The following is a 23,823-nucleotide window of genomic DNA, read 5'->3' on the forward strand; positions in this document are numbered from 1 at the left end:
TTTTTATTTTAAAAAAGCAAAACAGAAAAAAGGATAGAAATGACAGACTTTCAAAAATAGTAGGAAATTATCATTAATTAATATAATTGCATATTGTTATCTTAGAAGTAATTGCTCAGGTTACAAGATTTAGGCTTGAAAAAAATGATCAAACAATGACAGAACAAACTGTTCTTTTGGATGAACTAAGAGAGATTAGTAGTATAGCTCTCTATCAGGTACATATATGCACACCTACATACATAAGTGTGTTCCTTCTTCCTTCTCTCCCTTATCGCCGCTGTCCTTTCCTTTTGAGCACTTTCTTTCCCTTTCATTATCACAATATCTAGTGTACATTGTGGTTCTTATTACTCTTTCAGGTTTTCTTTTAGACTAGGTGGACGACATGATATTTACAAATGAGTTTGATTTATTTCACTATGAGTATGGTCTCATGTTGCCGCTATTTACCTATAAAAGCCTCAAGATTAAGATCAGCCTTAGCTACAAAGTGAGACCTTGTCTTTAAAAGATCTAGAAAATAAAAGAAAGAAAGAAAACAAGAAAAAAATTAAGAGACAAGAACAGTAGGATGCGTGTTCAGAGTGAAGGGCAATATTTCTTTTTTATTTATTTAAGAGAAAAAAGACACAGAAAAGAAAAACAAAAAGCAAAAGAGACAAACAAATAAGAACAATGAACCCAATACAATAACAGTATAGGTTTACAAACAAGATGATAGGAATTGGACAATGGTTGTAATATTGCGTGTTGTAACCTTCAAAAGGATTGCTTAGATGAACAGACATAGACATGTAAAATTGATCTAATCATATGAATATGAACTTTTCTTTTCTGAAAACTAATACAATTAGTAGTATAATCATTTTAGCTGTCTTATGAATATATATACACAAATTTATGTCTTTCTCCTTTTCCCTTCCTCCTTTCCTCCTCTCCCCATCCCATTACTTTTCCTCTCTGAGCAGTTTCTTACCCTTACACAGTATGGATTGTAGATTTTGGATCATATATGCCTTTTCTGTTTCTTACATGAAGAAGCCAATACAGTATTTACACTGCGAGTTTGATTTATTTCACTTACGAGTATGGTCTCAAGTAGAGGGAATTATTTCAGGGGAGATTAATGGGAATGTGTCTTACGGCAGCAAAGGTCTTAAATTTAAATATTCACCATATATTTTGATCACACTGCATACAACAGGCGTCTCATGATCTACTTTTGCTAGACAGGTGTGCTAAAGTCACCGTAACAAAGAACCACAGACTATGGAACTGAAGCTGCAGAAACATATTATCTCATATTCTAGAGTCTAGAAGTACAATGTGAAGGTGTCAGTCTGGAGAAGGACTGATTTTCTTGGAGGCCTCTCTTGTTAGCCTGCATATGATCATCTTCTTCACATGTCTTGGCATGGTTGTCCTTCTGCGTGCATTTGTGTCCAGATCTCTTTCTCTGAGGACCCCAGTCACGTTGCTTTAGGCTTCACCTAATAGAGATGCGTCTAGAGATTCAGGGAATTAGAACTGTAATGGCGTGATTTGGGGCAGTTGGTAGGGCATAATTAGCATATCACAACTTCATAGGGCCACTGTGGGGCTTAGATGACATTAGAAAAGTGACAGTACTGGTTCAGGGCCAGCTGCAGAGAAATCACTCAGCAAGCATTGCTTACTGCTACACAAACCAATCCCATAAGATCTGTTTCATAACGGTCAAGTAGGCTGTGTTGTCCAAATGTGTTAATGCATCTAGAGTTAGTGTGTCAAAGTCTGGCTTATGGTGGGCTGACAGGACCAGCTCAGGATGGGTTAGGGAGGGCCCTCCGCTCTCACTAGTTGGGCAAGCCACTTCACTGCTCTCAGTATTCCTATTTGAAGGCTGTGAGTGATCCTGTATCCCTGACCATATTTTGAGGTGTGTGACATCTACATCCTTTCAAACTGTTTTCATATGTGTGTGTGTGTGTGTGTGTGTGTGTATGTAAATTTTAAAGAGAAAAAATCAGAAACATCAAGAAGCAAATAAAAAACAAACAGCAAAATGATGGTGACGGTGACAACAGCAAAACAATATAAGATTTCAAACCAAGATGATTAGATTTTTAACAATGGTTGTTATATTGCATATTGTTGTCTTTAGAATAGTCACTCAGATTACCAACATGGGCATGCAAAATTGATCAAATAATATAATTTCCCTTTGAGAAGTTTCATTCTTTTTTACTGTATGTTTTATAACTTTTGGATCTTATTTACTTTTCTAGTTTTTTTTACACTAGTGAGACAATATGGTGTTTACATATGGAAGTCTAATTTATTTCACTTACAAGTATGGTTTCCAGTTGCATCAATTTACCGATAAAAGCCTAGAGTTTATCATTCTTTATGGCTGGGTAGTACTGCATTCTGTAAAAATACCACATCTTTCCTTTTATCCATTCCTCAGTTGATGGACATTTGAATTTTTCCCAAGATCTGGCTATTACAAATTGTGCAACTATAAACATGGGTGAACATATATTGCTGTGGTATACTGTTTTTAAACCTTCTGGGAAAATACTCAGAAGGGGAATAACTGGGTTGAATGGAACCTCTTATCCTATTTTTTTGAGGAATCTTCACAGTTGTACCAGTTTGCACTCCCACCAATAGTGGAGAAGGCTCCTTTTTCCCTAAACTCTGCCAGCATTTTTTATTGGTTGATTTCTTAATATTATCCATTCTTCCTGGAGCGAGAGAATATCTCAGTGCTATTTTAATTTGCATTTCTTGAATAACCAATGATGTTAAACATTTTTCATATGTTTATTTACCATTTGTATTTCTTCATTTCAGAATTGTGTATTCATATCAGTTGGCCATTTTTGGATTAGGTCTTTGAATTTGGAGGACCTGATGTTTTCAATTCTTTATATACTCTAGATAGAAACCTTTAGTCTGAGGGAAGTTGATGAAAATCCTTTCCTAATCTGTGGGTTTTCTGTTCACTCTGTTGGTGATTTCTTTCAGTATAGAAAACCTTTTTAATGTGATGTTGTCCTGGTAGTTGTGTCTTTGAGGTACTTTCCGTGCAGCTTGGTGTTTGTTCATGAACTCTTTGCCTACCTCTATGTCCTTGAAATTTCTACCTACTTTGTCTTCCAGAAGATTTAGTGTTTTTGTCTTAATATTTAGATCTTTGATTCATTCTGATTTTAGTTTAGGGTATGGTGATAGGCATGGGTCTAGTTGAAGTCTTTGGTGTGTAGAAAGCCAGATTCTCCAACATCATTTCTTAAAGAGGCTGTCTTTCTTCCAGGGAACATGTTTGACCCATTTGTCAATTGCAAGGTGACTGAATATGTTTGGAGTCATGTTTGTATCTTATATTCTATTCCATTCATCCTCAGATCTGTTTTTTTTCCAATACCATGCTGATTTTATGATAGCAGCTTTGTAGTATAATTTCATGCCTGGGCTTGTGATTCCTCTTGCCTTTGTTGCCCAGGATTGTCTTTGCTATATTCTAGGTCTATTATGGTTTCATATGAATTTTGGGAATGTTTTCTCTAGATTTTTGAGGTATGCTAATTTTGATTGGGATTGCATTAAATCTGTAACAGTTTGGGGAGTATGGCCACTTTCATGATGTTGAGCCTTCCTATCCATGAGCAAGGGATATCTTTCCATTTCCTGAATTATTCTTCAATTTCTTTTTTCAGAGTACTCTAATTTTTGATGTATAAATCTTGTACTTTGTTAGATTAATTCCTAAGTATTTCTTTTTTTTTATGTTATTGTGAAGGGGTATGGTTTCCCGAATTTCTCTCTCAGTGAGTTTACTGTCTGTGTACAGGAATGCTATTGACTTTTGAGTACTGACCTTGTGCCCAGCTATACTTCTCAATTTGCTTATTAACTTAGTAGTCTTCTGATGTCACTTTTGGAGTCTTCTATGTAGGGTATCATGGCATCTGTGCATAATGGTAATTTAACTTCTACCTTTCCTGTCCTTATTCCTTTTATTTCTCTCTTTTGTCTAACTGCTCTGGCTAATATTTCCAGAACTATATTGAATAGGTGTGATGACGGCGGACATCTTTGTCTTGTTTTGGATTTTAAAGTGAAAACTTTCAGTTTTCATCCATTTAGTATGAAGTTGGCTATTGTTGTGTCATAGTTGGACTTTTATCAGATTAAGGTAAAGACAATAATCTCTTCCAATTTTCTCTAGGGTTTTTACCACGAATGAGTGCTAGAATTTATGAAAAGCTTTTTCTGCATCTTTTGAGATGATCATGTGATTTTTGTTTTTCATGCTGTTGGCATGGTGTAAGACATTTATTGATTTGCACATATTGAAGCATCTCCTACATTCCTGGGCTGAATCCCACTTGATCATGGTGTATAATCTTCTTGATGATTTGCTGCATTTTATTTGCAAGTATTTTAGTGAGAATTTTGGCATGTATGTTAATTAGGGAGTTTGGTCTGTAGTTCTCTTTTTTATTTTGGTCTTTCTCTGGTTTTGATATCAAGTAATACTTGCCTCCAGGAATGTTAGGGAGAATTGCTTCCCTTTCAATTTCATTAAAGAGTTTAAGAAGTATTGGTGTTAAATCTTCTTTAAATTTCTTGTAGAATTCAACTTTGAATCTATCAGGACCTGGGTTTTTCTTTGTTGGTAATTTTTAAATTATGTTTTCAATTTAATTAGCTGATATTGGGTTATTCAGGTTTTTTATATCTTTTTGATCCAGTTTTGATAATTCACATGTTTCCAGGAATCTGTCTGTCTCTTCTGTGTTAGACTATTTTCTTAATTAGATTTTAAAAATAGGTAATATGCAGCATTTCTGTAATTCAAACAGATATTAATATTAATATTTTGTGTGATTACTCTTTTACGGCTGTATAGAACAATAAGCAAGTCCTTATATTTAAGAGATATTGAAGCATTTGTGGATTAAATGTCTGAGATTTGATTCACAAGGGAAGTGAGAGAGTGCTCAGATGAAATCAGGTTGGCATCAGTTTCCTGTTGCTGAGACTCAATTTCATATCTAGGGGGTTAATTTTACTTTTATTTCAAACTAAGTATATATTTGAAAATTTACATAGTAAAAAAAGTTATGAAAACTAAAGCAAAATGTAGAGTGAGCAGAGGCCTCCTGTCCCGCCTGGTCTAGCCTCTCAGGAGGTGACAGCTGCTGGCTGACAGAGGAGCATGAACCCTTGGCACTCTGTTGAGCGTCGGTCTGCACACATCTTCCTACAGGTACTCACACTGTGAAAATAGGCAGTGTTAGTAGCCAGCATTTGTTGATCTGTCAAACAGCCAGCTCTTAGTTTTGTTATAGTGGCTTATTTATCTTGATATTTTTCTTTTCTATTTATAAGCATTTTTTACATCCTTTAATTTTATTTTTTCCCCTAATTTCATGTACTGGCAGTTGTTAGGCTTACTTCTGTTCTGTATCCCCATTACTCCTCCTCTTCTCCTCTTCCTCCTTTTCTCCTCCTCCTTCTTTTCCTTCTCCTCCTCCTGTTCACTTCGTATCTCCTTCTCCTTCTCATCCTTTGCCTCCTCTGCCTCCCTCCTACTCTGTCTCTGTCTTTGTCTGTTTCTCTTTCAAATAAATATACTAAAAGCCATGTATTTTCCTCTGTGTGCCACTTTGGATATATCCCATAGGTCTTATTTATTTGTAAATAATTTACAATGATTTTATTTTTTAAGCCAAGAATTATTTGAGGTATGTGTGTTTTAATGTCACATATGTGTGCACATGTGTGCCACATACATACCACATGAACACACACACTAGTTAGTATAGTGATTAAAAGCATAAATCTTGGAGCCAGATAGCCTACCATTCTCCTGTCTTGGCAATTTACTAACTGTATAGCATCAGGCATGTAGTTCAGCCTCTCTGGGCTTGGCTTTTGCCGTTTATAAAATGGACATAGTTTTTTTTTTTTTTTAATTTTTAAAACAGGGCCTCACCATGTAGCCCAGCTTGGCATTGAAGGGAGGTGTCTTTGTTACTTTTCTCTCATTAATAAGACAAGAATACCTGACAACCAAAATTAAAAAAGAAAAGGCTTATTTCACTTACAGTTTTTGGAGGTATTCAGTTCTTACTCAGCTGACTCCAAGGCAGAGTGGTGTTTCTAATGGGCAAACAGTTCATGGCAGCCACAAGAGACAAGACCAAAAAGAGTAAAAGGGGAAAAAAAGCACAGAGAGAAAACTCTTTCTATCCCTTAAATGGTATGTGGAACACAGCCACTTGAGTGTGACACTCACACCCATAATCCCTGTCCCAGTGACTATGAGTCATTCACAAACTCTAGAAGTCCACCTCCATGACTACATGAGGCTTTTGGGAGACATCCAGACACAAACCATAACATAAAGGAAGGGAAAAGGAATGGAAAAAGGAATTAAGATGTGTTGTGCACATGTAAAAACCCCACACGAGGAATGTAAACATTATGTACTGCAAACATATACCAATGGAAATGAAAAAAATAAACGAGTAAATGATGTTTAATATGAAGGGAAATTTTAATTTTAGTACTGTTGTGTGTCAGATCATCTTTTGGCTTTTTCTTGAGTTCCCACACAATAAGAGAATGTGAAATGAAAAACGGAGATACTGATAATAATGTCCTGTTGTTGAGAAGATCAAGTTAATTATTTCATTCTAGACATTTAAAACAGTTTACATGTACTGAACGTTCTCCCTAGGCACATTTCAAGTGCATAATTACATAATCATTTCTCTTCCCTCCCCTCCCCTCCCCTCCCCTCCCCTCCTCTCCCCTTCCCTTCCCTTCCCTTCCCTTCCCTTCCCTTCCCTTCCCTTCCCTTCCCTTCCCTTCCCTTCCCTTCCATTCTTTCTTTTCTCCTTTTTATTGTGCTGGGAATTGGACCCATGGCCCCACACATGCTAAGCCAGTGCTGTACTATTGCCCAACATACAGAATTTCTATGTTTAAAAAAAAAAATAGATTTGTTTTGTAACTAACTTTAGTAGATCTTTCATAAAGTCCCACAGTTATTCAAAAAGACTATGAATCTTTTTGTTTTGTGTAAAGTTCTACAAAACTCTGTTAAGTCAAACTGTTTATGTTATTCAAATCCTTTCCAAGGACTGAAAGCTTATGATTACTTGCCTGGTCAACTTGCTCACACTGGGTTCAGCATGTATCGTGTCTTAAATGATCATTGTCTTATTAACTTGTCTGTTTTAAGTTGTGCAGGCCCTCTGTGCAGTTTACCACAACTCCAATGTTGTGTCATTTGCTCACTTCATCTATTACTTCACTAATCAGTCTCTACAGGTATTTCACCTTGTATTCCTTGCTATCATAAAGCCTACTTGATTCTGTGGGAGATCCATTAGTATCTACTATCTCTTTCAGTGCTGTGTCACTATGGTTCGTCAGTTTCTCTAATTTGGCAGTTTTAGTTTTCTGTGTTTTAAGGTAAGTTGTTAGATGCATAAATGTTTGTGTTTGCTATTTCTTCATATTGGAGACAAACCTGCCTGTATAAAAGAAGCTTCTTTATTATGTTTGATGCTTTTGTTTTGAGCTATTTTCCCCTAATATTATTTCTGTATTTTCTTTTATCCTTTTAATGCAAGTGTTCCTTTTTTGAGACAGGGTTTTACAATGCAGTTCAGGATGGCATTGAACTCACTTTGTAGTCAAGCTGGCCTTGAACTCACAGAAATCTTCTTGCCTTAGCCTCCTGAGTGCTGAGGCTATAGGGACATACCCCCATGTCTGCACACGTTCATATTTTTAGTTTACTTTTTCTTCTAGGAAGACTTTAACATGACTTATGACAAAAGACACATATGAGGTATAGTTGAAACATATAGTATGTAAATTAAAATAGTTTTTACAGTAAAAGACACAACTATTAATCCACTTCTTGCAAAATATTCCCTTTTGTTTCAAACACATCTTGTTATTCTTGCCACTTTCTGAAGTCATCTTTCTGAGTGTCTTTAGGTGCCCTGTTGTGGCTGCCTTGATATCCTGAAATGATTCAAAACATTCACCATTCATGGTTATATTGACTTTGAGGAAGAACCAGGACAGATATGGTGACAGAGATGGTGAATAAAGTGAATGAGAACACATCATAATATTTTCATGAGGCTGCCTTTCTGTTGGATAGTACTTGGATTCACTTAATTGGTAAAGGCGCTCATGAAAGAAGACTTCCAGAACTACTTCAGAAAGTGACAGGAAGGGTGGGATAACTATGTTTGGAGGGAAGAGGAAGAGATTAATGGAAATACATTGCTAAGGGGATAATGGAAATGTGTCTTTTAAAGTTTTTTTTTTTAAATTTAAACATTTGGGCCGGGGATTTAGCTCAGTGGCATAAGTGCCTGCCTGGCAAGTGCAAGCTTGTGAGTTCAATCCCTGGCACCGCAGAGAGCCAGGCGTGGTGGCTCACGCCTGTAATCCCAGCACTCAGGAGGCTGAGGTGGGAGGATTCTTGCGAGTTCGAGATCAGCCTGGCCTACAAAGTGAGGTCCAGGCCAACCTGAACTGCATAGTGAGACCCCGTCTCAAAAAAGAAAAAAAAAAAAATTAAACATTTACTCTGTATTTTGATCACCCATTACAGATATAAAACCAGTCTGGGGGTCTGTGCTATGCTGGTAGAGGTAGACATTTCTTGATGCTTTCTAAGAGGAAGTACAAAAAGGAAATGCTGCTGACTGCTATCGACAGAAATGCTTGGAATAAGGTTGGCACAAGAATGAGCTCTAGTGCCTTCGCTGAAGGCTTGCTGAGTTGTAGTGGGTTGGCATGAGGAACATCTGTGAGGCCTGAAATATGACTCCTAAGAATTTTCCAGAAGTCTTGGAGGTCTGGAGGGATATCTGGATGGCATGTTCAGTGAGTGGTGGTGCCAATCTCCTGGAAGTGCTGTCCAGTGCTATTTGAGCTCTTTTAAGTTTTCTACTTCATCTTCCTTCATACATTAGCATTGGTAATGATCTTCCAGAGAGAAAGAAGGAGGGAAAGATCAGAAAGGTTCTGCTGCCTAAGATCATCCTTTCAAACATCTTTCTTGGGAGCCCCACTACATATGCCTCTAGCCCATTGGTCAGAGATTGTTAACATGGTGTGGCCATTAGGACAATCATTAGGAAATGAGTAGCAGAAAGGGTTGTGACTGCATGTCTTGGCTTACCGCTGTCCTGGACCTGGCACAGGGAATCTGGACCCCTGGAAGAAAGGACCTCCTGTTGGCCAGTCAGTGGTCCTGTACACTCTGCTCACATGCCTTCTGTGCCACAGTCCTCCTAGTGCTGTACTATGGTCAGCTACCTCAGCTGAGGGCCCATGCCCCCTGAAAAGAATGAGAAAGAAGGTCAGCAATGTACCTAACACCCACAATGTGAGAGGAATCATTGTGACAAAATGCCATCTGCTTTTCTTGTCTGTGTCCAAGTATGAAGTGAGCCCATAGACAGGTTAGCTGGGAAGTCTAATAGCCAATAGGGCCACACTCAGATCTGCTCCTAATTACAGAGGCCAGCAGCTGCTTTACTAGGTGGACATGTCAGAATGTCCCAAGGGTTCCCTGTAAAAGAATGAGGAGAGATAAGGGATGTGTATCTAAAGCAGGCAGGATGATGATCTTATCCTCTTTGGCATTTTATCACAATGATTCCTCTTACATTGTGGGCATTAAGTACACTGTTGATCCTTCTTTCTCATTCTTTTCAGGGGGCATGGGCCCTCACCATGAGGGACCTGTGGCATCCTGCCCTGGTCCCTGCTGCTCCTGGCTGAGCCCTCCCTTCCCCAGACTCAGGAGACTCAGCTGTTGGAAATGTTTTGGTTTTCTCCTTTGGGTTCTGCTCTCCACCTCAGCCTGGATTCATTCCGGGCGTACAGAAGAGCTCTTTCTACATTTAGCTTTCTCTAGGATGACCTAAGCATTTGTTTAAAGGGTTGGCAGGAGCCACCAGGCGTTACACAACACTGTTGCTGTGACAGTGCTACCTGCTTGGCCCTCTCCCAACTGCATGCAGCTCTGAGATGCTCAAGCCCTGTGTTCGTGTGTATCATGCTAGGCACCTGCTATTGGAGTCGTCCAAGTCATATCCCTGTTTAAAAGCCATTCATGTCTCTTTGTGTTCTAAGCTCACTTATACTGCTTACTGGAGCCCTTGAATTTAGCTTCTTGTGTTCCCCTCAGCCCCTTCTTATTACATCCTGCTGCTTACCTATGGAGAATCACCCAGTGGGGCAGGTGCCCCCAACCATGGAGACCTCGTGTAGCCTTCTCTGGCTGTTTGTGATCCTCCTATGTGTCCCTCCATCTCCAGGATTACTACCAGCCCAGCACTTGTCACCCTACTTTATGCTTAGCTCTTCCCAAGTTGGTCCTTATCCTCTGCCCCCAGCATCTCTGGGCAGGAATCATCTTTATCCCCTCACAGTGGCTGAGGAATCCACCCACCAGTCTGGCACCAAGCATCCTTCAAAGATGTTTATTGAATGAACACAGACATGTAAATGGGACAGGTCTCACGAGAGCTATATTTAATTGTTCTAGAATATTCTGTAGGTCTTTCAGAAAAGCAGTGCTTGAAAATCAACCAGCCCACGAATCTGAACAGCAGGTGTTTCCAGAAGTGGTGGGCGGTAAAGCCAGGAGGACCCAGGCTCTTGCTGCACCCTATAGCCCTACTCCATCCAGGTACCTTTGTTTTTGCTAATTCTCTTCGAGTTCAGGATCCTGGGGTGCTGCTGAAGCTTCCAGAAGGGCATCACTCTGCATTGTCTGATGCCTAAACCATGATGTTGGATGGAACCTGCAGCTCCTAGGTAATGACCTCGGAAGTCTCAGGACTCTTATTCTTTAGGGCAAAGCCAAAGCCAATTCTTCAGTGCCACACTGTCTGCAGCACTTTCACATGGGGTGAGCTTCCTAAAGGTCTTACTTATCCCAGCTGCAAAGCTCTTAGGAACCCCAAACGTCTACAGGGTCAAGTCCAACTCTTACAATTCCACCCTCCTCTTGAAGTCTAGTATTTCTGCATGTGCAGTGAAGGGAGCTATGTCTACTTCCCACAGGTAGTAAGATCAGACAAGACAATATGAGTGCTGGCTGGGGACCTGGAACATGACTGTAACAATGGCATCATGGTGATGATGGTGATTTGCTCGTTCTGTGCTGTGCTTGACACTGGGCTGATGTTTTTCAGGGGCATGAAGGCTACATGTGTATTGGGGAATCAGATGCTGAACTACAGTTCTTAGTTGCTGGAGGAGGGGCTGGCAGGCTGTGGGGGCTTGAATTTCCTTTGCTAGATCTTGGAAGAAGCAGGTGGCCTACCTCCAGAAGTAGTGCAGTAGACCCACTGTTTTGAACTTCTAGCCTGGTCACTTGTAGCCCTAGACAAGTCCCTGTGAGGGGTGATAGTGAGAGAGGGGGTCCTGTGATTAGAGGGAGAATCCAGGTAAAGCACTTGGTAGATGGTAGGGACTCATTTAGCCTGTGACATGATACAGAGTGCAGGGAGAGGTCCCTTGTGCTGCAGAGAAGAGGGGAATTGGGGAAGGAGTGGCTGCTGCCTCCCTCTGTGTCCTCGGGAGTGCAGGTAGGGCCTCCTGTGCAGTGGTGGCTGTGGGGACTGGAGTTGGAGTTGAGCGGTCCAAGGGCCAGAAGAACTTCACGGCATCCTCTGGAGGTGTCTTCTGGCTCTTCCCACTCCTCAGGCCCCAGGCTGTTTCCTCATAACACCTCCAAAGTTATGCAGGCCTGGTTAGCCTTGGAAGCTGCCACCTGAAGGTCTAGGACAGTAGCTCTAGCCTTGGTCCCTGGCTAAAGAGTTGGGGGAGGGGGAATGTGTCTCAGCAGCTTGGGCAAAGCCTTCTGCCCCTGAGTTGGGCACACCAGCTCCCTCAGCTAAGCTGAGAACCCAAACACTGGAACTTAAGGTCCCTGTGCCCTCTGTCCCTGTTGCTGCCTCCAAGACCAAGACAGAGCCTGCTTTTGGCTACTCTGGGTGGAGATGCTGCCAGCAGGAAGGGATGCTGCCAGCTCTGATTGGCTTTGGGCACAATTCTTGAGTCTCCCACAGGCATGGGGTGGGACCAGGTGGCACAGTAGAAGAAACCTGGTGGAGTTGGGAACCTCAGGCCCCAGAAAGTGCTGGGGAAGCATGTAGTGGTGATCGCCTCATCCAAGGCTCCTCCTCAAGCCCTTGGTAAATTAGATGCTCTGAGGTTGTAAAGAGTGTATTTGGAAAAGATGTCCCAGTAAACAGAAGTGTGGGCTGCTGGACAGACAGAGGTGGAGGGGCTGGTCTGCTGACTGTTCCCATGCTCCCTCCTCACCCATCTCCTGGCTGGGTACTGGGCCTGGAGCCAGAGCTAAACACATTCACTCTAGTATTGAGGGAATTGCCTAGAGCCTAGCCCTCCTTAGCCTATGGGGCAGCACACACTGGCTTCAGTCTCACCTTCTGTGAAGGAATGTCTAAATCCTGAGTTCTTTCATGGGCCATGTGACTGCGGGTAAGCATTTTCTGTCTGTCTAACGGAAGTCTCTAGGCTAGGATTGACTGAGAAAACTAGCACTACTAAGTTATTTGACCTCACTGGTCCCTGCTGCTCTGTCCCTCAGTTTTATCGCGGGTCATGGATACTCAGAAGCCTTGAATCTGTACATACCAGGAGAGAGCTTTCTGCCATGCACTGGGGTCCTCTCACCCTCAAAGGATTGGTCCACTCCTTTGGCAGAATCCCAGAGGCTTGCAAGGAGTTCTTGTGACCCTCAGGAATGGCAGGGAGTGGCACTAGAGATCCAGATGCCCTTAGGCATGGCAGGCATTAGAGGAAGTGACCAACCACTATTGTTTTCGACTGGGGTGTAAAGCCCTGCTCTGCTCCCTTGGGGACTGAGAGCATCTGGCTTATTTTTCTTTCTCCTTGAAGATGTGTCCGACCCACTTTCTCACCCATAAGGAAGTGCTTGGCATCGAGAGGAATTATGCTGTCTTGGTTCTGAGCTGCCTCTCGAGGTTTAAACAAACCTGTAGCCCAGGGGAGCTGTGTGATGAATCCTTCTTGGCATTTAGGGCCAGGCTGGCCCAGAGGATGAATGCTGTAGACAGGGCCATAAGCCTTGGGGTCACATGGTCTGGCTCAGAGGCCTAGCATGATCCTCTCCTGAGTGTGGCTCAGTTTCCTCAGCAGTGATAGAGGGTTCACACACTTTCAGGTTCCTGGAGATCACTAGGCAGCTGCTATGGACATAGGTGTCTCCCACTATGGTACTATGCTTTGTGTCAACTGTTGGTTAGCTTATACAGGGGACAGGGCATCAGGAGTCCTGGATGGCAATTGAAGGGCTGGCTGTCTTCAGCTGGCACAGTGAACTTCAGTGTTTTAAAAAGTGTGAGGATCACTGACTGATGTGATGCCATGTGGACACAGCCTCTGAGGAACAGCAGTGTATGGGAGGTCCATGACATTTGGGAGGCGTTGTTCCTGCAGGTCTCTACTTGGTTTCCAAGATCTCTCCAAGAGAAGTTTCTCCTCTTCCAGCCCAGTTGGGCTCTTGGGCCATAGGTGCGGTCTCAGGGGCCTACCATCTCTCTCAGATGCCTCACATCTGTTCAGTTGGAGGGACAGCTCTCATCCTCATTCTGATTCCTACCCCTGGCATTCTCAGAATTCTTGCTCAGCTGAGATGGGACTGGCGGCAGCAAAGGAGTGGCTCTGGGGACAGTCACCACAGATGCTGCCTGGATGTGCCTCTATGTCAGAATTTGGGTACTGGATATATCTTCTATCTTGTATTTATATCCTACTAGCCATGAGCCCATGGACAAGTGAATTAATCACCTCCTTCGTGTCTACATTTCATGCAGATTAGAGAGGGTACCATCTTGGGAGGGCTTGGGAGGTGCCTGGCACATGGCTGTTCAGAGTAAGGGATTCATCTGGGGAATCAGGGGAAGGCTGAACCTGCAAGGTCCTTGGAGAACAAACTTTTCATTTCCCAGGTAGTGCTATTCTGAGAAATTCTTGTTCATCAGGCAAAATTGATAAGTGCCTGCACTCCCCCAGCCACAGCCTCAGGTGGGGAGTTAGAAATGATAAGTCACAAGCTGAAGCTGTCTGTTCAGAACTTACAGCCCAGAGCAGGAGAGCAGTGCCTAGCTAATGTTGGTATACAGGGCCAAGGATGATGATGGTGATGAGTTAAAAGAAGAACTACTCTGAAGACTTGTTGGGAGACGGGTGAAGGATGCGTATTAGCATAGGCCAAACTGCTGTAACAAACACCCCTACTTCACAGTGGCTTAACACAGTGCAAAGTTATTTTGCTGTCACAGTAATGCAGTTGGAGTTGAGGTTCTGCTCAACTGCTCACTCAGGGTCCTGGGCTCCTGTCTTGTGACTCTGCCCTTTTCTGAGGCCCTAGTGTCCTAGCCACTCAGGAGCTAATGGGGAAAGATTGTCTGCAGTCAAATGTGGGATAGGCCTGGAAATGGGGCACATCATTTTTTTTTTTTTTTTTTTGTCTTTTTCGTTTTTATCAGTACCAGGGATCGAACTCACGACTGCCTGCTTGCAAGGCAGGTGCTTGTGTCGCTGAGCTAAATCCCCAGCCCCTAAATGGGGCACATCATCACTGCTTACATTTCATTGGTCAGCACTCAGTCACATGATCCTACCTGTTTGTAAAGGGGTCTGGGAGATGTACTGTAGGTTGCACCCAGCCAGGAAGAAATGTGCACAAGTTTGAGCGGTTTGGTAAGCAGCAGCAGGAAGCTTCTGGGAAAAGCTAAGAGTTGTTGTTAAAAATGCCTAGAAACCAAGGCTGGTGGGATACTTTGCAGGCAGATGTCAACTGGGCAAGACAGAGGCTCAATCCCAGTCTCAATTCAGGCTGCAATAACAAAATACTGTGACCTTGGTGGCTTATAAGAGCAGATGCTAATTTCTCAGAATTCTGGTGCCAGGACACCTAAAGTCAGGGTAACAGCCTGTTTGGGTTCTGATCAGAGCTTTTTTCCCGCATGGTAGAGAGAGATGATAAAGAGGGAGAGATAGAGAGCACTAATAGAGAGAGATGGAGGAGCACTAATTGCCTCATGGATCCCAGCCTTATACCTGCTGTACGCCTAATCACCGCTTAAAGGCCTGATTTGCAGATACCATATTAGGAAGAAAATGGCAACATATGTACTTTGGGGGGGGAACATAAGCCTTCCATCCACTGTATATGCCATGGACTGTTGGATAAAACTTGGGGTCACTGTCTCCTTAGCATCCTGAGCAGGTTAAGATCTAGAAGATCCTGAAGGAAACTCAGGCAAGCCCCTTCCTGGGCTTGGCTCCAGGAAGGGAAGAAGGAACCCAGATCTGGCCTGGGCAAGAGCTGAGAAGTGAGGGGACATCAGCTCAGTGTGACTGGAAGGAATTCTTCTTCTTGACTGGTTATGAGAGGGGCTGTGTCTGGGGTCACCTTGAGCTTGGCTTTGTTCTGGCTGTATAGGTCATAGGGACAAGAAGCAAGGAGATAAGAGCTGCAGGCTGGAGCAGGCCAAGGGAGTGTGTGTCCTGGTCCTGGGCCTCTCTTGCCTCTGCTTTCCTCCTGGTGCTCCTCCTGCACCTGCGCCCAGGTGGCTTTATTCACCTGCACCAGGGTGACCATTTGAACTTCCCTTACTTGCATGTAGGAGAGGTGGCACAGAGGGTCCTAGGGTACCCGAATGTCCCCACTTGTAGGGATGAGTGCTGATTTGAGGGTGCCTGCCTCCTTCAGCCCCTGTCTGATTTGAACTTTAGAATTTTTAACTGCTTTATGCAGATGAGGCTGCTAAGGTTCCAAGACCTGGACTTTCCCACCCCAGATTCACCCTGCTTACTGTAGGCAGAAATCTGCATTTGAAAGCCATTCTTTCTCCCCAGGAAGCCCTCCCTGGCTACACTGAGTGCCATGATGTCTCCTTTCATCCCCAACTCTGGCCTCAGGCCTGGATGAGGGGAGGCCTGAATGAAGAGGAGGCCTACAGGCTGGGGAGAGCGAGCTACTGGGTTAACCAGGTTTGCTTGTGCAGTCCACCAGAAAACACTTCCCTCTCTGGCCTCAGTTTAATGGGAAGTGGGTATTTCTCACATGATGGGTTTCTGCAGACTGCTGTGTATAAGAAGTCTCCAGCACAGGGCTCCAGGCAGCTCAGCTCCCTGCCCCCTCCCAGTGTGGCCTCTGTCAGTGTTTCACCAGTCACAGCCCTTCCATTCCCTCAACCTTGTCCCCAGAGCAGGGTCTAGAGAATCTGCTTTAGCAGGCTTGAGTGGGGAAGAGTGAGCCAGGCAGCCAAGTCTGAGTGATGAGAGGCTATTTTGGGAGTGAGTCGGGGAAGGAGTGCTTCCTTTGTTTGCTCCCTATGATCACAGGAGGTGGCAAGGCCCGGCTCCTCCCTGGATGCTAAGTGAGGGCTCAGCAAGGCACAGAGCTTGGGAAGGAGATGGACTGTCACACTGCCCGACAGCCAGAGACCACCGGCATCTTTAGCCTGACCCCCATCCCTGTGACTGTCAGCCTCTTCCCAAGCAGTGTCTGAGAACAGTAAGTGGAGGACAGGAGGGAACTCAGACTCTGACACACAGGACTTATTTCCAGCTCTGCCATCTGTCCATGTGTCCACCCACCCACCCACTCCTTCACTTTCAGCCAACCATCCTCCCACCACCATCCACCCATTTCCCACTTATTCGTGTGTCTGTTTGAGTTATTTAGCTGATCATCTATCCAGCCACCCAGCCGTCTCCCTTCCCCCTGCTCCCTCCACCATCCACCTATGCACCTTCCATCCACCTTCCATGTAGCCAATATTCCTCCATTTACCCGTCCTTTCTCTCTCCATCTCTCCATCCTCTCTCCTACCTTCTCTATGCATGCAACCTCTTCATCCTTCACTATCCTTTGCCATTCATCCTCCCTCTGTTCTTTACCTATCCTCTATTCATTCATGCTCCACACACCCATCCTTAATCTTCATCATCTGTCCATCCGTCCATCCATCCACCCTCCCTTTCACTCCCCTATTCCATGTATCCACCTATCTTCCATCTATCCATTCTCCCTCCTTCTGTCTTCATCTTCCTCCATCCTCCATCCTCCACCCATCCTTCAGAGGAAGAGGACAGATGAAGGAGCCCAGTGTAGCAGGACACTGGGCACCGGAAGTCTGGTGTCATGTGCTTTAAATGCAGGTGTTAAAGACAACCCCACATGTGCCTTGTCTATGTGAGCAGATGATTCCGCTAACTCATTGCTCCTCCTAGGTTACTCCTCCTAGGTTACTTTTCAGTGTTTTCTCTTTTCCAAGTAACAGAATCACTTTCTCTCCAGGGTACTAAGCTGGAAAGCTGCTCCTGAGTGAGTTGTGGCAACAGGGTCTTGGGTACAGAGGTTCTCATTGTCCAGGTCTCTACACTGATTTTGTGTTGCCTCTGAGCTATTGTCTCACTCACTGTGGGCTTCCACGGGCCTCTGGTAGGAGAAGGGTTTGGGCTTTAGATCTGGGGATTGGGAACTGGGGCTAGTGAGGCCTTGCTCAGCATGGGGCACTTCTAGGATGGCAGCCCCAAGAGCAGACCTGGTTGCTCTGCTAAGAAGGGAGCTCTGGCAAAGACAGTTTTTTTCTTGAGCTGATAATGCTAGCTCCTGTTTATAGAGTGACTTATGGGTTTTGAAACTAGTTTCCCACATGTCTTTTTTGAGATTTGAGTTCTGAGTGTTAGTTAAACAAGGGTTGCATTTGGTGGCAAGGAAGGCCCCATCCAGATCTGGGGCAAGGGAGGGGACTCAGTTTTGCTTAGATTGAAAGCAAATATGACACAAAGACCTGAAACCTTTCAGGTCCTCTTTTTATTATGGTATGATAAGGTCAAATGTGCATAACGTTTTGCATTCCTGGCCATCAATTTGTGATATGTTACAATAAAATACTTATCAAAGGCCACAGGACTGGAGGCTTTGTTTTTCAATGTTTTGAGTTTTTTTTTATTGTTTCACTGTATGTTAATCTTCTAAGTATCTACAGGAGAGAGGGAAAACATTTTTAGAATAATTTTAAACAGCACGAGACAGGGATTAAGCACTAAGCATAAAAAATAAAATAAAACTTTTAGTTTGCTATGACAGGAGGAATGTTCCTGAAACATATCAGTTAAGTTGGCCTACAATGCATTTACAAACAAACGAACAACATGGATCTCCTAAGAAATATTTTAAACATTGTGCAGACTACTATAAAAGCTAATAGGATGTGAAAATTTTCAAGTTACAATCCCCTGGATGGACCAATCCAAATTAGTTTTAACTTAAAGTCAGAAGTGCAAAAACCTGTAAAATATAAAAACACGCCACTGTTTTCAGACATTTACTGATATGTCCTGCAAGTCCTTGACGTCTTTTTAATAAAGTGGGCCCAATCTTCTGGTAAGCTCCTTGCTTAAGTGACACGTAACTTCTGAAGCTGAATTTCTCAGAATGTGGACAGGAGCAAGCTGCACTGGCCAAACTGCTCCTTTTGAAAATCATCTTCCGAGTGGAAGAAGCTCCAGCAGTGCCCTGAGTGCCCCACCGCCCACACACTGCCCAGTCCACAGGGAGGTGCACAGGCAGGTGGGACGCTCAGCTCCAAAGCCGGAAACAGATTAAAGACCCGGAAGTGGAAGTCAGACATTTCCGGTTACAGATGCGACCCCAGGTAAAATGCCAAGGACTTCTGGACTAAAGATGAGCAAGCGAAACTGAGGTAACCGGCTATTAACAATGTTGGGGTTTGTGATGCATGTACCACAAGTAGGACAGACTTTTCTCGTGTAGCTGCAGGGAGTTCTGTCAGGAACTCACTTCTGAGCAACACTTCCAGACATTTCTATTACCTGATTCATCTCCGTTCTGAACAATCATAACTGATACTGAGAATGATGCCTCTGATACCCTAGGCTCTACCAGATTTTCCTGATCAAACAGAAGTCATATAATGTCTAACACTATTTGGAGCATTTCCCCCAGTATCATCATATTTTATAATTATTGCTAAATTGGTAGCCCAGCATGGGGCCAAGGATAGCTCTATTAGCCATATTGTTTTATTAATTAGATGACCCCACTCCCCCAGTATGGTTAATGATTAAAGTTTACTGTACATTCAAAACCAAATTTATGGCAGTGGACTGCTAGGATCTGATCACTCACAACGAACTATCTCACTAACCAACTCTTTAACTTGCTCCTAAATGCAAGAGCTTCAGGGTGGTTCAATGCAGCGGAGACATTCCTTAGAATAAGGGCCTCAGGACGACCTTACATCTCTGCAGGACTGGAACCATTTCTCCCTCAGCAAGCCCTCTATTTGCCAACTCTGTCCTATATGCAGTTGTCTGATACTGGTTAACTATTGAGTCCCAGTGGAAGAATTTACATTCTGCTTTTGAGCTTGGCTTTTAGAGACTTGGAAATGGAAGGCAGGGTTGTTTTCTCTGGTCATCAGCTAGGCATCGCCCAGGCTTCTTGGGCGAAGGTTGACTAGCAATCTTAGAGAACTCTTCAGCTGCTCAAGAGCAATGAATGGGTCGATCCACAACACATAGGTGTCTCCCTGACAGCTCCCAACTGGTTGGAAAAATGCTGGTCTCTTAGCCACTTTCAACAACATCTCTTGGGCTTTCCTCGTATTTTTAGACTCACTCATGGTGCTAAGTTTAGTCACTGACAACAAAGAATCCACTTCCTTTTGAAAACCTAAATCTTCTAAAATGCGTTTCCATCTGTTTCTCACTTCCCTTCGAATCTGCTGCAGATTAGTTGAGTTTCTGCCACTCCTCTGAGTCTTTGGCCTGCTGATTACGAGCGACTATCAAATTGTACAAAATTCTGTCATCATAGGCTCTGAGTGGGACACATCGTGAGGTAGACTCCACAAATTCTTTTCATCACCCCTCGCCAGAGTTGCTCCAAATGAAGAATATGGGTTTTACTGCTGACCGAGGAACTTCTTGGGCAGTGGGGTCGGAGTCTGGGTGAGCAATGGCATCTGGAGCTCGGCCACCCCACCATCCAGGTGCGGGGACAGTCGCGGCCACTGTGTGTCGGGCCAGCCCATGTGCATTACTTTGAGGCCAGGGACCTAGACTAGGGCACAGGCGCTCCATGGCCCGGAGGTGCAGGCCATGCGCCTCCCTGCCACTTAGATTTAGAGCCTGTCTTTGGGAAGAGCATCTTTTGTCCCTTTCTTTTAATTCCTGGGCACGAACAGGAGTGCATGTGCCCCCAAGATGCCCGGCTGCTGTCCTCTAAGGAGAAAAATGGGACTCCACACAGAATGCAAAATCCAAGGCCAGCGGGTCTCTACTGAGGGCTTTTTAAATGGGTCTTCACTGACTCTCACAATCCACACATTAACCACTGGCACGTGCCAGGCAAAGTGCCAGGCAGGAGTCCTATGCTTCCATTGCATCCATATCCAATGAGTACTGGAGGGATTCCTAGTCAAGGGCCTCAGTGAGCATAGGGTCCAGCAGCAGGTGGTCACTACAGTGCCCTTGCCTGTGTGGCTGTCAACTTCATGCCCTGCCTGTGATGTGAAATTCTGATTCCAAGACAGAGAATGGATCCCAGCCTTTGTCTGACCTTGCCCAGCCTCTGGTACTGGCATCCAGGACTGGGGAGTACCCAGACCTTGCCACCTGCCCCTGGTGCTGCTGGCTGCCAGAGGCTGCCAGCACTTGGCTGTGTCGTGTTCTGTGTATTTATGGACCCATAAAATGTTAAGTAATCACCACACAGCACCTTTCCTCCCAAAAGCCCTTTAAGATCCATATTTCTCCATTTGAGAAGCAGAACAGATAACATTTATTCAACCTCCAGTTCCTGGCACAAGTGTCTACTCTCAGAGGATCACGGGGCAAGCACCCCACAACCCCCAGCATCAGTGAAGGCTCCTCACCTCCCTTTACCGAGAAAGAGTCCTGATGTGAGGCGGCAGCAAGCCAGAGGCAGAGCAGAAGACCCTCTAGCCACAAGCAGTGACCCCCTGCCCATACCACTGCCACAGCCCCGCCCAGCATGGTCAGGGGCTGCTCCTTAGTGTACCTAGATGGGCCCCCCTTAGGAGACTTCAACTTTAACATTTGCAAAAGTGGAGTGCATTCAGGAGAAACAATATTTCACATTTTGTGTTTTGCTGTTCTAAGCTAGGGATTTGTACCAACACCTGGATGCGGACAGCAGCAGCTATTGCAGTGTCGTCACCAAGGGTTTGCCAGCAAACATGGTTATCCCACAGTGCTCTGTGTTGAAGCTAAGGTGTTTGATAGGACATATGTGTCAAATGCATTTTTGGTTTTTAGGGTTTTTGACTTATCCTGGATTCCTTGAGCACACACAATCCCAGAGGGAGGTGGGCCGAGGTGAGAGTATGAGGCTCGAGACAGGACACCTGGGCATGAGTTGGCTTGGAATAGTGCATTTGGAAAATCAAGTCTTGAGCAACTCTATGTGCCAGATCCTCAGCTGTTTGGGCCATCTATCTGCTGGGAGGGCATAGTGCCTTGTGACACCTTTAGGGTGGGCATGTCTTCACTGTGCCCCCCTTTGCTATTATCTCATTTCATCTCTGTGAACTGGGGATCATGTGCCCCAGGTCTTAAGAGCACTGAGATGATGGCATCTGATACCCAGGTAATGTAGAGTCTATGAGGGAGCCTAGGGTTTCAGGTACTGTGGGTCCAGGGGCTTCTCTTTGCAATGGGAGGTCCCACGGTGGCAGGGTCTCCTCTCTGGATACTGACTCTGTCTGAGACAATGATGCCAGAGCAAAGATCAGAGTTGGGTGGGGCTTGGGAGGCCCTGAGGGCTCACTGGTGTCACTTTCAATGGTGCTGAGGGACTTGGTGCCATCTGCTATGCAGTTCACAGTGGCTGCTCAGGTGCTTTTCACGGAGGGCAACATGGAGCCACTGCATTTCTTGCACTGCTGACACCACCCATGGTGGGAGCTCTATGTTCCCTGCTAGGTGCAGGACACTGGTGACCTTCAGTCTCTCTGAGTCAATGCCAGACACCCTTAACCTCAGAAGTCAGGAGCTCCGGGAAGGACCTTTTTCCTCTTCCTTCTGGAGGAGAGGAAGCCAGAGGTTGGTTTCTTGCTTGAAGTCATAAGAGGAAGCAGGACAGTAACAGGGGGTGTCCTAGGCATGCACAGGGACCCAGCTCCACCTTCTCTTGTCCTCTCCTCTGATCCCTGTTCTCTGATGATGAATTGTTGAGTGCACCAGGCAGAGTGCACAGTGTGCAAGGAAGAAGTGATGATGACTTGGATGAAAAGAAAATCCCCAGCATCTTGTGGAGTTGTGTTTGACCCATGTGGACCAAAACTGCTTTTAGCTTGCCCCCTAAAATCTGTTCTTCAAAGGGCACTCAGAAAGAGCCACTGAAAATCTGACTTAGAGTTCTCCTGGAGATCTTATTCTGGGTGACCTGAGCAGCCACTGAGGAGTTTTGGGTCAGATCCTTCCCATGGCCATGAAGCTTCACTACATCTTAACTGCCTGACTGCACTGGCCACAGGACCTTTGCACATGCCACTCCCACTGCTTGCTTTGTTGCAGGTTGCTTCCCCAGGAAGCAGCCTGGTCTGTATCCTCAGTGATAAAAAACAGAGAGTTGTCATTGGACCTACTTAACCATGCCTCCTTTTTCCCTCAGTGGTTGCAGGGCTCCTGTTCTGATTTGGAGGTCACTAGGCCAATCACTGCTTGACATTGTTAACTCCATCCTCTTTCCATACCCACTGTGTCCACTTGTTGCCAGTCCCCCAATCAGCCCAAGCTTATCTGCAGGGGTTCCTGGTCATGCTCCGGGCTTCAACATTTACATAATTAAGCATACACTTCTGACTCGCCACTTGGTCAGTTTTCCAGATCCCATTTACTTGAAAACCCTGTCATTTTTCACCAGCTAACTGACAATGAAAAAGGATAATTTAACCAGAACCCATCCACTTTTGGTAGAAGCAGGCAATTCTGCACTGGGCATGGTGTGAGTGCAGAGGGATGCTTCTCAGGGGAAAGATACTGACTCAGCACCCTTGGGCTTCTCTTTTCTTGCTTTTGAGACTCAGAGGTGAGGGATGAAAATCCACAGAAGTAATGTCCCAAGCTCCTGCTTCAGGGGAACTGGATGGTAGAGATTACAGTCCAGGAAACATGGGGGAGGATGTATGAACCTCTGACCCAGCCCCCAGGAGGCCACCCAGCAGTCTCAGCAGGTCCAGGAGCAGGTGTCATTTATGGCCAGCACTGCCCTGTGTCACAGCTGCCTAGCACATCCCTGGATCCAGTCAGAGCCCAGTGGCAGACTTCTCAAGGGAAACAGTGAGACGAGGGAAGAATTTTGCACTGGCCAGTCCCACTTGCACAGGGTTCTGGGTGGAGACACAGCCCCATGGTGTCAGGGTGTTTGATCTGTAGTGGTGATGGGATGGCTCCCAACTGTGTGCTGAGGTGGTCTCTCTCCAGTCCAGGAGCTGCAGGGACAGGCAGGAGGCCCACATCAGGCTGACACTGCAGCTACCAACATGTCCATGGGTGTTGTGGTGGCGCTGCCCTGCTCTCTTTTTAATAGAGGTAAAATACACGTTACAAAAATGACCTATTTCAAAGTGAGCAGTTCGCATTGTTGTGTAACCACCAGCTCTGGTTCAAACCATATCATCACTGGAAAATTGTACCCCGTGCACATTAGCAGCCACT

The 23,823-nt window shown here is 44.7% G+C and overlaps 1 protein-coding gene and 1 pseudogene across 1 annotated transcript in view; one reads left to right on the forward strand and one right to left on the reverse strand.

The window, feature by feature from the left end:
* Positions 1 to 23,823, forward strand: part of Kcnk9 (potassium two pore domain channel subfamily K member 9) — a gene marked incomplete at its 5' end in the record, with an annotated part of 60,339 nt that overhangs the window by 16,959 nt on the left and 19,557 nt on the right.
* LOC106028385 (melanoregulin-like) lies at positions 19,516 to 20,042 on the reverse strand (annotated as a pseudogene).

The sequence above is a fragment of the Cavia porcellus genome, unplaced genomic scaffold (assembly GCF_034190915.1).
Source record: "Cavia porcellus strain 051 isolate PalLab524CR breed Dunkin Hartley unplaced genomic scaffold, mCavPor4.1 scaffold_19, whole genome shotgun sequence".
Taxonomy (NCBI): Eukaryota; Metazoa; Chordata; class Mammalia; order Rodentia; family Caviidae; genus Cavia; species Cavia porcellus.